This window comes from Adiantum capillus-veneris, chromosome 28, assembly GCF_014529385.1.
Source record: "Adiantum capillus-veneris isolate H3 chromosome 28, ASM1452938v2, whole genome shotgun sequence".
Lineage (NCBI taxonomy): Eukaryota > Viridiplantae > Streptophyta > Polypodiopsida > Polypodiales > Pteridaceae > Adiantum > Adiantum capillus-veneris.
The window spans coordinates 68,273,640-68,287,440 of record NC_140958.1 but is presented as its reverse complement, the minus strand read 5'-3'; the positions used below and the strand labels follow the sequence as shown (position 1 = coordinate 68,287,440).

The window sequence follows — 13,801 nt, the reverse complement described above, 5'->3', positions numbered from 1 at the left end:
GGTGAGGGTTAGGTGCAAGCGTTTGGATCGTTTATTTGCCAGGGAAGCCTCGAAAGAGCATTGGGTACTTGTACAGGAAAATTTAGAGAGATTTCCCGCAAGGAATCTCGTCTAACTCAAGGGGCAAGTGACCCTACATGTGCGAGAGCTCAAGGGCTATCCACAGAAGTGATCGGCACGTGGATAGGAGTGCAAAACAAAGAATTCGGCGAGCTGTAATTTATCGCCAGGTTTTGTGAAGTGCTTTAAAGTGCATGGAAAGTCTCAGTGTACTTGGGATTTTGTCCATGGAGACTTCTATTGTGGTTATGTTGCGGAAATTGGATTAGAGTAGAGTAATTTTAGCCCGATAAAAGTGGGACAGCCTGTAGAAGTTTACAAGTTTTTCTCAAGTTTTATAAGAATAAAGAAATATCAAAAGGGATGCCAGTCTTTGGGGCCAACATGGTGTCATTGTCTGCTTGGTAGCGCTCTAGCTGCAAGACCGTGGTTTGTCTTGAACTATTGAATTCCAGCATTGGCAGAAAGCCATTGACACAACAATAAAATCACCCCAAGGGTGTTTACTGAAGAAGAACTTGATGACGTTGTCGAAAGACGAGTCATCAAACTTCTGGGGGCAAAGAATCAATCAAAGATACGGAACAAGGGGACTGACTATCCCGGTTATTTGGGCCGTCAATCTTCTTTTGCAAGTGCAAGAAAACAGAAGAAGCATGTACACTTCAAAGAACTCTCCACTTCGTCCTCATCTTCTTCTGACAATTCCGATAGGTATTCCTCTTCCGGTTCGAGTGGTGAGGACAGAAAGGGCAAGAAACAAAGAAAGAATCATAATTTGCAAAGAACCAAAGAGAGTAGATCATACAACACATCTTGATATGTTTCTGACAGTTCTGATGAGAATTCATCCTCCTCTGAGAGTTCGAGATCCAATGACCGCATGTCCTATTCAAAGAAGAAACACATTAACAGAGCCAACCAATATGACTTTCTCAAGGACAAGGACAAAAAGACCAAGGAATTTAAGGAGAGTGGACATGCAGTAAAGTTTGAATCCTTTTCAGGGTTTCGAGATGCTCCCAAGGCTTTAGCCTTTATTCAACAGTTTGACATAGCATTCTCTGGAGGGTGCTACTCAGAGCACTCCAAAATCAGGAGGACGGCATCATTTTTTAAAAGAAAATGGACGAACGTGGTGGTCCACTCTTCTCTTAAGAAAAGAAGCCCCGACCAAGTGATTAAAGTTCCTATGGATCTTTATTTTCTCTTGGCTGACTCAAGAGTACGAACGGGATGTCATTACTGCTTGGAACCATCTTTGGATGACCAAGGCCGACTCTTTGGATGCTTATTGCAAGAGATTTTGGGATGCTTTTCTACCTGCCTCTTCTTTTAAGAAGGTCACTTTCAAGCAGCAAATTGAGCGGTTTTGCTATAGACTTCCAACAGAGATCCGAGATTACTACCTTCAACAGAAGTCCAAGTTCATGCAACAATTGATAGACATGTTAAGCAAGGATTTGCTATGCATTCTGGCAACTTGACTTACCCCATTGATCAAGTTTCGACACCAAGGAACGGAAAGAATTCAACAAATGATAACATAAGAAGAAGGAAGTTTCAGAAAAAGAAGGATGCACGACCCTGATTGACCGACAAACAGAAAGCAAACTACCTCAAGGAGAAGAAGTGTTTTGATTGAGGAGAACAAGGACACATCTCTGCAAGGTGCCCCAAAAAGGCACATCAAGGACAATCAGAGGACAGGCCAGAAAGCTTTAGAACAACTGAAGGACGTGGCAGAAAAGGAAAACAAAAGCAAGATTGGTACCAGATTGTATGGAGACCGACCTGGATCAGATGGACAAAAGCACATAACTTTGTCATGCATGGGACAAAGTACGAGATCAGGAAGCCCTCATCTTCTTTGACAGAGGAGCCAAGCCCAACTTCATTTCAAATGAATTGGTGGCTCGACTTGGAATTACGCTCGACAAAATGGGGCCACAGGTAGAGGCAATTTTTGCGGCACCCGGATGCGATGTTGCCATTACATCTGTCATTGGCAAACTTCGGTTGCATTGTCAGGGGTATTTAGGGAACGAGCACTTTTACATCATGCCTTTGGAAGGGTGTGACGTCCTCCTAGAAATCCCTTGGTACCACAAGAACAACGCCGTGGTTGGCTATCGGGCCAAAAAAGCTACTTTGACGAATTAGAAGGGCCAGAAAATTGTGCTTATGTAAAATTGAAGGGCGAGTCCGTTCCTATTGTATCGGCTTCGGCCATTTCCAAAGTAACAAAATCCAGTCTTTTTGTTTACTCGATCTGCTTGAAAGAATTGAATGATGAACAATGAACTAAGATATCTGAGTTGGATAAGGAACAACAAGAATTTCTGCACACATAGGCCAATTGCTTCTTTGAAGGCCTATCAGGCGAGTTATCTCCACCTTGTCCTAGGACCATACGATTGATTTGATTCTTGGAAGTACACCACTAAATGGGCCACCTTATTGATTTAGCCGAGCCTAGAATGAAGAAATAATGAAGAACTTCTAGAAAAGAGTCTCATCCAACCCAGCATGTCAGCTTTCTATTCTCGAGTTTTGCTAGAACTAAAGAAAGATAGATCTTAGAGAATGTGTATTCATTATACATCTCTCAATAAAATCAGCATTAAGAACCAATTCCCTATCCCAAGGATCGATGATATTCTTGACAGCTCCAGAGATCCTCTTGCTTCAACATAATTGATTTGCAAAGTGGATATCATCAAATCGAAATTGCTCCGGGGGATATCTACAAGATAGCTTTCTGGACAACTTTTGGTTTATATGAAGATTTGGTGATGTCTTTTGGACTTACAAATGCTCCAGCAACCTTTAATCGGATGAAGGATAGGATTTTCAAAAGTGTCCATCTTTTGTGGACACTTTCATTGACGACATTATAGTTTTCTTCAAGACTGAAGTAGAGCACATACATAATGTACTATAGGTCTTTCAGGCATTGTGGAAGCATAGATTGGTTATCAATGCCATTACCGGAGATACATTTCTTGGGGCACATCGTCTCAACGGAAGGAGTATAGATGGACCCGACGAAAATTGAGACTATCCGCAGTTGGCCTGACCTTAAGAATGTTTCTGAAGTTCGGAGCTTTTTGGGTTTGTGCTCTTACTATCGACGGTTCATTCAAAAGTTTGCAGAGATAGCTTCACCTTTGCATTTACTGACTCAAAAAGGAGTCCCTTTCATGTGGGGATTGACAAAGGTGACCAATTTTCATACGCTCAAAGAAAATTTACTACCAGACCAGTGTTGGTTTTGCCAAACTTGCAAAAGACATTCGAAGTTTATTATGATGCTTGTGGTCATAGCCTGGGAGCAAGTTTGATGCAAGAAGGCCATGTCATTGCTTAGAAGAGTAGGATGTTTTCACATCCAAAGCTGGTAGCACAGATTTAAAAGAAAGAGCTATTTGACAATGATCTATGCTCTTACACAGCGGCGACACTATTTACTCGAAGCTGATTTCACAGTCTTTACGGATCATCAGAGTTTACACTACTACTTGTCACAGAAGAAGCTTTCAAAAAAGCAGATGCGATGTGCTAACATCCTGTCAGAGTTTCACTTTCAGATTGTCCACGTTCAGGGACAAAAGAACGTAGTGGCGGATGCATTGTCTCGGAAGCCCTTGGTTCTAGCTATTTTTGCAATTCATCACCAAAGCTTCGAGGATATGGTTGACCAATATGCCACAGATCCTGATTTTGTTGATATTTTTACTCGGATACAGAATGGGGAGACAGTTTCAGGCTATTCCATATGGGACATCTATTTGGTGCGGAAAACGATGATGTGTGTTGCACAACCTTTGAGGGAAAAGGTTTTGATAGTTCCATCGTCCACCTTTTACGGGCCAACGCGGCATAGATACCACCTTGAAAGGTGTGGATCATTACTTCTACTGGCCAAGGCTCAAAAAAGGATGCGGATGACTTTGTTTGCAGTTGTTTAGTATGCCATAAGGTCAATTTTGAGAGACATAAGGCATAGGGACTTTTACAGCCTTTACCTATTCCTTGCCGCCCTTGAGAAACCATTGCTGTTGATTTCATCTTTGACCTCTTTAAGACTCAAGGTGGGCACAATAGCATTTGGATAGTCATTGACAGATTTAGCAAGCAAGCTCACTTTATTCCAGTTAAGAAAACAGTCAAGTCTAATCGTTTAGCGAGATTGTTCATTCCTCACATTTTTTCGTTACATGGCATGCCTAAGACGATAGTTTCGGACAGAGATCCCCGATTCACGAATTTGTTTTGTGAGTAATCTGAGATAGTTAATTCATTGGTTTTGGATTTATTGAATTCTTACATCGCCAATCAAAAGACTCAAAGGGAAAAGTATTTGCCTTTGGTGGAATTTTCCTACAATAACACGGTTCCCTCTTCGACGATCAAGGCGTCATTTGAAGTAATCGAGGTGCTATAAGAAGGTCCCTCCATTTCTAAGCACCAAGGAAAAAAATTTTGAAGCAGATCAGCACACGATATTATGGCCCTTTCCAGATTCAAGAAAAGATAAATGATGTATCCTTCAGACTCAAGTTGTCAAGCACTTCATACGAGTCTCTTGAAACACTTTAAGGGTGAGATACCAGTTGGACAGGGAGCCTGATGAGAAACCTGAAGTGAGAGAGAGAGGAGATACTCGTTCCAGAATGGGTACTGGCCCATAAATAAAGGAAAGTGAAAGTAAAGTGATTCGGCGGTTCTTAGAGAAATTTAAGAACTATCCAGCATTGGATGCGAAATGGAAAGGGGAGGACCTAGCAAATACTCTTCAAATTTTGGAACTTAAACTTGAGGCTTTCGGCTTTGCTGCGCTTACTTTGAAAGATCTCGCAGATTGGCAGGGTTGAACGTGGTGTAGAAGGGACTGTATAAGAGGGGAGTCACTCCACTCCTTTGTCAAAGATTACATGGACGGAATAAAATCACTGATTTCCCTTTGGATTTCAAGGATATTGTTGTGCTGAAAATATTCTGTTGTATGACTTTATGAATAAGGAAACTGAAAATGGGCATTCCCCAACTTGAATCTGATTGATGTGTACTCTCTCATGTGATTTTGTTTGAGTGCAGGATTGAAAGACAAAATGACTGTAGCATTTTGGTCTTCACAATCTATAGACATGATCGCAATAAGAATTAGCTAATCCAACATCAGTCAGGTCCAGTGTGGATCTAGATGCGATTGCCAAGACGTTGCCTGGACATTATTTTGCCAAGGTTTGCGGGGCTCTGTAGAACTCTCAATCATGGCACAAGAAGGCTACAAATAGACATAGACGCGATTTGAAGTTGAAGGAAGGAAGATGATTGGGTGCTCTTACGTTTTCAGAATGCACTCCTAAGGAAACGATAGGGAAAGGAGCGGATTTTTCCAAAGCTCAACATGAGGTATTATGGCCCTTTCCAAATTCAAGAAAAGATAAATGATGTATCCTTCAGACTCGAGTTGTCAGGCACTTAGAAGATTCACAATGCTTTGGACCTAGAAGCTGTTGATACTGGCCGTTGGAGGCTATGGGCTTGGGAGAGTTGTCCACTAGCACGAGTGCAGTGGGATCCTAGAGAGTGGTTGTGGAGGGACCCTTTTGCCTCAGCCGACCATCCATGTGTCCCTTTCTTTCAGTACACTGTTCGATTGGGACGTCACATACTGGCAGCATGGAGAGAGGCTCGTCCTGCTGTAGCACCTCATTGGCAAGAGGAGGGTCTCACAACTGAGTTCTTGTCAGTGGATCCTAGAGAGTGGTTGTGGAGGACCCTTTGCCTCAGCCGACCATCCATGTGTCCCTTTCTTTCAGTACACTGTTCGATTGGGACGTCACACAGCTGGTCTCTTGTCACCTGCTTCTTTCAGCTTTTGGGCGAGGTTCTGGGACACCAGACAGCCGTAGCAAGTCACTTTGTTCTAGTGGCTAGTTGCACATAGAGCTACAGCAGTGGGGAGCTGGCTTGTACATAGTGGTCTCTTGGCAGCATGCGCTGCTTGTGACCATTCTGTGGAGAGTCAGCGTCATTGTCTTTGGGACCGTCCTACGTGTCCTTCCGCTGATGCTAGCTCTTTCCACAACACGACAATACACTTGGGGAGGCAGTTGCTTGGTCCACTCTCATGGGCCCGGCACTACAATTTGAGCTATCCTCCACTAGTAGGATGATAGTGGTACAGGGGGGGTCGAACTACACTCCAGTCTGCTACAGAGCTTACTCCATAGGAGTGGTCTAGTGAGAGAGAGGAGTATTGGGAGCTCTTCTACGGCCTGACACTCCGGTTCATTTGGCGGGCCCGTTGCTTCAACATCTTTGAGGCTCGCCCTGTACCACCAACAGAGATAATTCAAGATCTTTGGCTAGAGCTGTGATCCTTACTCTCAAGGGACAGTTCGAAAGACTCCACGGCAGCTCTGACCGCATGCGAAAGCGTAGAGAGGCTTTCCTTCGACTCTGGCACCCTGGGCCTTTCTTCACTATGGTCCAAGGTGTGCTCAAATGGCACTACCATCCACCTGTGTGGGTTTTCCCACCTCCCATCTTCTGATTTAGCCTCATTGTACATATGTTGTTTTTTCATTGGGAGAGTCTCCCCTTATGATTGTTGTAGCCCTCTCTAGTAGAGGTGATTGTAGCCCTATGGGTAGTTTCATTAACTAATAAAAGGATTTTTTTGGAAAAAAGAATAAAAAGAAAAAATCCAGTGTTGGCTGAAAAACAGCGATCTCTCTCTCTCTCTCTCTCTCTCTCTCTCTCTCTCTCTCTCTCTCTCTCTCTCTCTCTCTCTCTCTCTTTTTGGAAAATCCTTTGTTCTATATTACATTATCTTACATGTTAACATCGTGTTCAGGACTTCCATTCTCTCAGGCATTACACCTTTACCTATGGATGACTTGGAGCACCCTATCCTTCAAGGCTCGATCTTGCAATGAAACTGTATCCTCCAACATTCTCTCTTTGATGACTGACATAGGCACTGTCTGCTTAAATCCTTTGTTACTGTCAAATGTAGCCATATTCCTCATTGACCATATAAACCACAAAAACCAAACTCTAAATGATTGTATTGCAAATTCTTGGGCATGGTCCTGGTGTGTGTTCACCTTGGAGAAAGTCAATTTGAACTTTGTGATTTGAACTCCCCAAGATGTAGACCACATATTCTCATCCCATTTCCACCACTCTGAAACTATTTTACAATGCCAAAAAACATGTCTAACAGTCTCATTACCCTTACATCTGTTGCACTTCCCATCTGTAAATCCCTTTTTTTAAAGGTTACAAGCTGTAGGCAATACCCCTGTACATACTTTCCATAAAAATACTTTGAATTTGAACTAGTTTGGAATTAAACATATAACAGATAATACATTCAACCACCATTTATTTTGCATATGTAATCCCCATTGTTTACTACATCTTCCATCAATACAAGAACCTAGTAAAGAAGATGAGTAAAAGCCTGCAGAAGATGATTTCCACCAGTTGGCCATACATCCTGGCAAAGTCCAATCTCTATGTCTGTCTTCCAACTTTAGCTGCCCAAAAATAGGTAGGCTGAATACATCAGCTCCCAGCTGGTGCCACAATCCTTTGAACCTGAGTCCACATTTGTATTGTTGTCTAGCTGTAGAAAATACTTTCAACTCAAGGTTAGAGTCCAACATTTGATTAATTTGAACACTACCCTTTTTGAATAGGTTAATAGCAGGTTTTCCCATCAATTTGGCTGGAGGAACTTTAAACACAAAGCTCCAAATACATTTTCAACACCCAAAGAATTACCAATGTACCTGATTTTTCCTTCCCAATGCAAAATAGAGCAGCCCTTTTTCCATGATTTATCAGCATATTGGAGATATCGAACCCAATTTTTAATGGAGCAGCTTAAAACAGTTTATCCCAAACATTCATATGCCAAACCCCATGAAAGTACACTACAGCTGTATCAATCAATTTCCACAAGCATACTGACCAATCAGTATCATTATCCAACATGTGCTTTATGAGGCAAGCCCTTCTTGCCTGAGCATGGCATTTCATATTTAGAATGTGCAGACCACCCAATGTGTATGGGAAGGTCAATTTATCTGAGGCAATCAAGGCAGCGGCGGCAGAATGAATCCTCCACAAAAACCTAGACATAGCTGTTGTACATTTTTGTAACATTTTGTCGGACCATTCCAACAAAGCAAGTTGTACAGCATGTAAGGGATGAAGATATATTGGACTATCCTTAATCTGACTTGTAGGGGCCATTCATCACAGTACCAAGCTGCAATTTTGGCTTGCACCTTCTCCACTACCCATTGTTGCAATTGGTATTGAGAAACACCCACTCCAATGGGGTATCCCAAGTGTCTGAATACATGGCCTTTTGGGTACCTCTTCCCAGACCAGATTGAGCATCAAAGTCCCTGGCTGAAATATCAATGAGGGCAGATTTGGTTAAATTTAGATTTAACCCTGCTGCTAATGCATATAAGTCTAGTACTTTTATACATCGCAATACATTGATATTGTTTGCTTTGAGGAACACAAAGGTGTCATATGCAAATCCTTTACCTGTTACTTGTTTAGAGCCCAGATGAAGAGTTTGCAGGTGCCCATTTGCAGGCAGGGCATCCAAATAAGAAGACAAAGGGTGAGTTGCAACAACGAAAAAAAGTGGGTTGATAGGACAGCCTTGCCTAACAGATCTTGCAATACTCACCTTCTTAGAGAGTCTACCATTAATCACAATTCTGGAAAAATCCTACTGCCCCAGCAAGTTGATGAAGTTGCTTATTCTGTTGCGAAACCCCATCTTCTTTAGTACACTTTGCACAAAATCCCACTACATTGTGTCAAAAGCCTTGACAAAATCAATTTGAAACATAACCATGTCCTGCTTAGAATTTATAGCATGCTCTATACCCAATTGAATTGTAAGTATATTATCATAAATAGATCTACCACCAATGAACCCTGTTTGGGCAAGGTGAATGTGTTTTCACAGCTCAGGTGCTACTCTGATACCAATAGATTTAGCCAGCATTTTGTAAAGAATCCCCATCATGGTGATGGGCCTCCAATCACCCAAAGTTTTAACGAAGGTGTTCTTAGGGATCAGCTTTATGATTCCCTGCTTGAGGGCAAGATCCATGAATTGAGACATCCAAATCGCATTCACCAATGGGCAAACTATTCCTTTCAATTCTGACCAAAAGGACTACGTAAATTCCTTGGATAATCCATAGATGCCAGGACATTTTTCATTTGGTAATTTGCTCAAAGAATATTCCAACTCTGCCTCATTCAGTGGCCGCTCCAAGCTGTTAGCTTTTGCAACCTCAATGCATGGAGTGATTGCAGTCAAGAGAGAGTCAATAGCATTTATTCTTTCAGAAGATACATCAGGGCTTACATTAAGCAAAGCACTATAATACTGAGTAGCCATATCCAAAATTTCAGTTCCCTTGGTTAGAGGAGGCCCATCACCATTGCGAAGAACTGACAGATTCTGCCTTTTTCTTTTGTTCCTGAGTTTTTTATAAAAGGATTTGGATGAGTCTTTCCCATCTGCAACCACCATTGTCTACATAGATATCTCTATTTTTTACATTGATCCATTTCCCAATCTAAAATTACATCTCTAGCAACAGTTAGCTCTTGTATTTCCTTGTGACACAATGGAGTAGACTATCTACCAGCTTTGAGCACAAGCTGTTTTGCTCTTTCTCTGGCTTGCATTACTTTATGACTGCCTTTTTGAGCATTCAACTTTCCAGCAGTTCTGATACGGTGCTGCATATTAGAGACTATACACAGCCAGGTTGTGCTAGCAACAGATGCAGAGTGAATAAGATTGAGGACCTGTATCCTAAACAGCTGGTGAGTAAGAAATGAGTTACTAATCATTAAGGGTTTGGAATTTCCTACTGCCTTCATATTTTGCATTTCGAGATCAATAAGCTGTAAGACAATAGGAAAGTGATCATATAGCGCAGTACCAACATCAAGCTTCCATTTTTTCTGAGTTCGGGAGACAAGCACATCCAACAAAGTAGAGTCTATCTAATCTGGACCAGGATCCTTGGTGGGATAGGAAGTGAAAGGTAAATCATGTAGAGGGTGTAGAAGCAACAGTCCAGGAATCAACCAAATGAGCTTGGCTCTGCAAGGTGTCCCATTCAAAGCTTTCAGCAGCAGCTGACATTACAATAGATAAGGAGGTGGTTTGGTCAAAGTTCTGGACCATGTTAAAGTCTCCTCCAAGAATACCTTGTGACCAGTTTAGATGGGCGAGCCATCTCCACAACTCTATTCTAGATGCAGCATCATTAGGAGCATAAACATTACTTATTTGCATTGGTCCCCATTGGGATTCCACTTGGAAGATAGAGCATCTCCCTGATTCATGGTCAAGGGTCCATTGAGGCTTGAGGGAGTTTCTGATATATGTTAAAGTACCTGAGTATTGTCCTCTTTTCCCACCAAAAAAAAGACTTTAAAGTGCATTACATCCCCAGATTTATCATGCAACTTATGCTCTTGAACTAGACAGCTATTCAAATCAGAAGTCAGCAACCAATTTTGAAATACCAGCAGCCTAGAGGGGTGGCTGAGGCCTTAACATTGAAGGATGCAACTTTCATGAGGAGAATTATTGAGGGGTATCCATAACTAACTGAGTGTCCTCATCACTAGGACTATTTGTCATCAGCACCTCAATATTGACATGGGAGGGGTTTGGAGCTGCATTGCTCTTAGTGGCAGAGTGTTGCATGAGTACATAGTCAATAGTTGCCAAATTATCTGGGGAAGGGATATCTTGAAGAACATCAAACACATTAGGGGAGGTATATCCTCATATACCTGGTGGAGTCCTAAAATTTTTCTTTGATAATTGGTATCCATCAGAGTCAACCACTCTTTTACCCTTGTCTAGAGATCTTGGGCTCCTAGAAGAAGAGGGAGAGGAGTTTGCTTGGCTCCCTACATGAGGGGAGTTTTTAGTCTGAACTGCTGCTTTATACCTTATAGGAGGGACTTCATATTCAAGGGTAGCTACTTGAGCATGAGGGGGGGAAGGTCGCTCTATAGAATTTGAACATGTTTTGCCAAAAATCTGTTCTTTGGGCACCAGGTGCTTACTGCCAGGATAAGAGGGAATCAGCTCGATTGAGCCTTTAGCCAATGTAGGGAAAATGTCCCAGATGTCCACAACGATAACATGATCATGAGAGATTTCCCCACATTTACCTGCCTACCTATAGATTCTAACTCAATTTCCATTGTGTCAGGCATCTTCTTATCAGTGTTCCACATAACACAAGCTCTATTCCTGTTGGGACAGTTAATAGTGGGGGAAAATAGAACTTTTCCTAGAGAGGCAGCCAGATCCTTGATACAAGGCCACAAAAAACCAAGTAAGTCCACAAAATCGACCCGTACTGGGCATTTAGACAACAATTCCTCCTTAATTTGCTTGACCGACTGCTGCCAGGGAAGAACATGAAAAACTTGCCCACATAAGATAATTATTGAGGTAGAATAAAAGGATTTTTGATCCTCTGCAGAAAGAAATAGAACTTCATACAATCCTGAACCATTGTAGAAAACCTTGTCGACTACAGCTTTCTTAAAGCCCTGGTCCAGATAACCTGCTATCTCATTTAGGGCCGGAAGTTTGCCTGTGAAATACAGCCCTATAGCACGACCCTTAAAAGCTGAGACATGAGACATTACCGTTATGGCAGGGATGCAAACTGTATGCTGCAACTAGTTAGTTCCGCTTCAGAGAGTGTGCCCTTGTCAGCCCTTACAGGTGGCATGGATGCTTCCTTAGGATTCAGGCAAAACAAAGTTGGTAGAGCCATGGCGCAAAGTGGTCAAACGAGGACCTAAGATAAGATGGCTGAAGTGAGTGCCAACGGGAGAAGGTTGAAGCTCGCAACCTCTGATTCTGATTCTGAGTAGAATATGTGACCTGAGCCCTGTTGGGAGAACGAAGCACCCAAGGATCCCTCAACCTCTCACTGAGATAGAGAAGTGCCATCTAAAACATCAAGCACATCCCTCGCATAAAAAATCCGCACTCTGTGTGTGTGTGTGTGTGTGTGTGTGTGTGTGTGTGTGTGTTTGTGTGTGTGTGTGTGCGTTGGCCGAAAGTAGCCGCATCCCCCTTCTCTCCTCTAGCACTACCTTCAAGTGTGAGTTCGCAATTTGCGTTCTTGTTTTTTGTTTGTGCTTTTGCAGGTACTCCATCACGGAGAAGGAAGCAACGAGGCCTTGGCCTATGCTCAAAGATTTCGGGAACGGAATCAGGAATGGTCTACAGAACTTCACGGTTTGGGAACACTCGGAAACAGATTTGAGAGCTCATCTCTCGAGAAAATCCTACACAGGAAGGAAATTGACCATCGAGTCGAAAGATCTAGAGTGGAGGGATCACTCGGGTTCTTTTGCTTGTAAAAAGATTCTCCCTAATAAAGATTCTCTTTAAGGGGGGGACCAACCCATCTTCTGGTCCCAAATACTGTGTCGATCTTCTCCCTCGACTCTTTTAGTTGAAAGTTTATTTATTTTCAACTTGATTAATTGTGTGTGCTCCCGTTTCTGACAGTGGTACCAGAGCTTGGATTGCTCTCTTTCTATGCAAAGGAGGACAATTTCGGGAAGGAACGAGAATAACCATGATGAGCCACAGAAGAACCACTAAAGATAAACATTAGCAAGTGCAAGCTCAACTTGCGGAATTGAAACAACTTATTTTGTTGCCGGCTGTCCAAAAGGTTTTGGATGGAATCAAGAAGCCACAAGGAACAAATGCCGATGGGTGTTAGGAAAATTTTGCTGGTGGAAGCAACCCACAGGAGGATGGTGGGAAAAGAGGTGCCGAAACACACAAGAGATCTCCGGATCAAGACAAACAGCCTTCCAAGAGCAAGGGCCAGGAAAAAGAACTTTCTCTGCTTAGCGAAAGCAAGGATGTCTCTATCTCTTCTCCATCATACTCTCTTGACTATACTACTACATCTACTTCTCATACAATATCTAAATCTTCTCCAAAGAAGAAATCTCCTACTACTTCCCTACGTAATACGCAAGAAAATCCCCAGTTCAAGAAGGATAACCGCAGATGTCTATGCAAGATGCGGGTTTTCAAATCCGGTGACAAGGATGTGAAGTTTGATAACTACACATGACAGAGGGATATCTCCAAGGCACTGTCTTTCATCAGGCAGTTTGAAGTTGCATTTGACAACGGGAACTTCACTGAAAAATCCAAGTTGCGTCATGTTGGGATGCATCTCAAGGAGACAGCAAGCAACTGGTGGTTAGTTAAATTTTTTGAAGGTACACAAGAAAGAACGTGGGCTCAACTCAAAGCTAAATTTTATGAACAATTTCTTCGGCTTGATTTCAAGAAGGACATTCGGAAGGAATAGGCCTAGCTCAACAGAAGGAACAAGAGAAATTCATGGCTTATATTGACAAATTTTGGTCTATTCTTCTAAAAGTTGCACCTTTCATTGAAGATTTTCGACGAGGAAAAGATGTGAATGTTCGAAGCAGGCCTTCAACCACCGCTTCAGAAGAGCATGAAGGTGTACCCACACGACACCCTTCAATGGCCGGATGATGGAGTTGGCAATCATTGCCGAGGATTTACATTCAACTGGTATCCCTAGACGGATGGAACATAGCACGTACCGTGCAAGGCAAATAGCGGTTTATG

At 42.4% G+C, this 13,801-nt stretch overlaps 1 long non-coding RNA gene across 1 annotated transcript; it reads right to left on the bottom strand.

Annotated features, from left to right (window-relative positions):
* Positions 1-7,059: 7,059 nt before the first annotated feature.
* On the bottom strand, positions 7,060-12,297 carry LOC147420617 (uncharacterized). The gene is made up of 2 exons (XR_015187026.1): positions 11,809-12,297; positions 7,060-7,705 (listed from the first exon to the last, which is right to left on the bottom strand). It is a non-coding gene; the product is annotated as an uncharacterized LOC147420617 (long non-coding RNA).
* Positions 12,298-13,801: the final 1,504 nt, after the last annotated feature.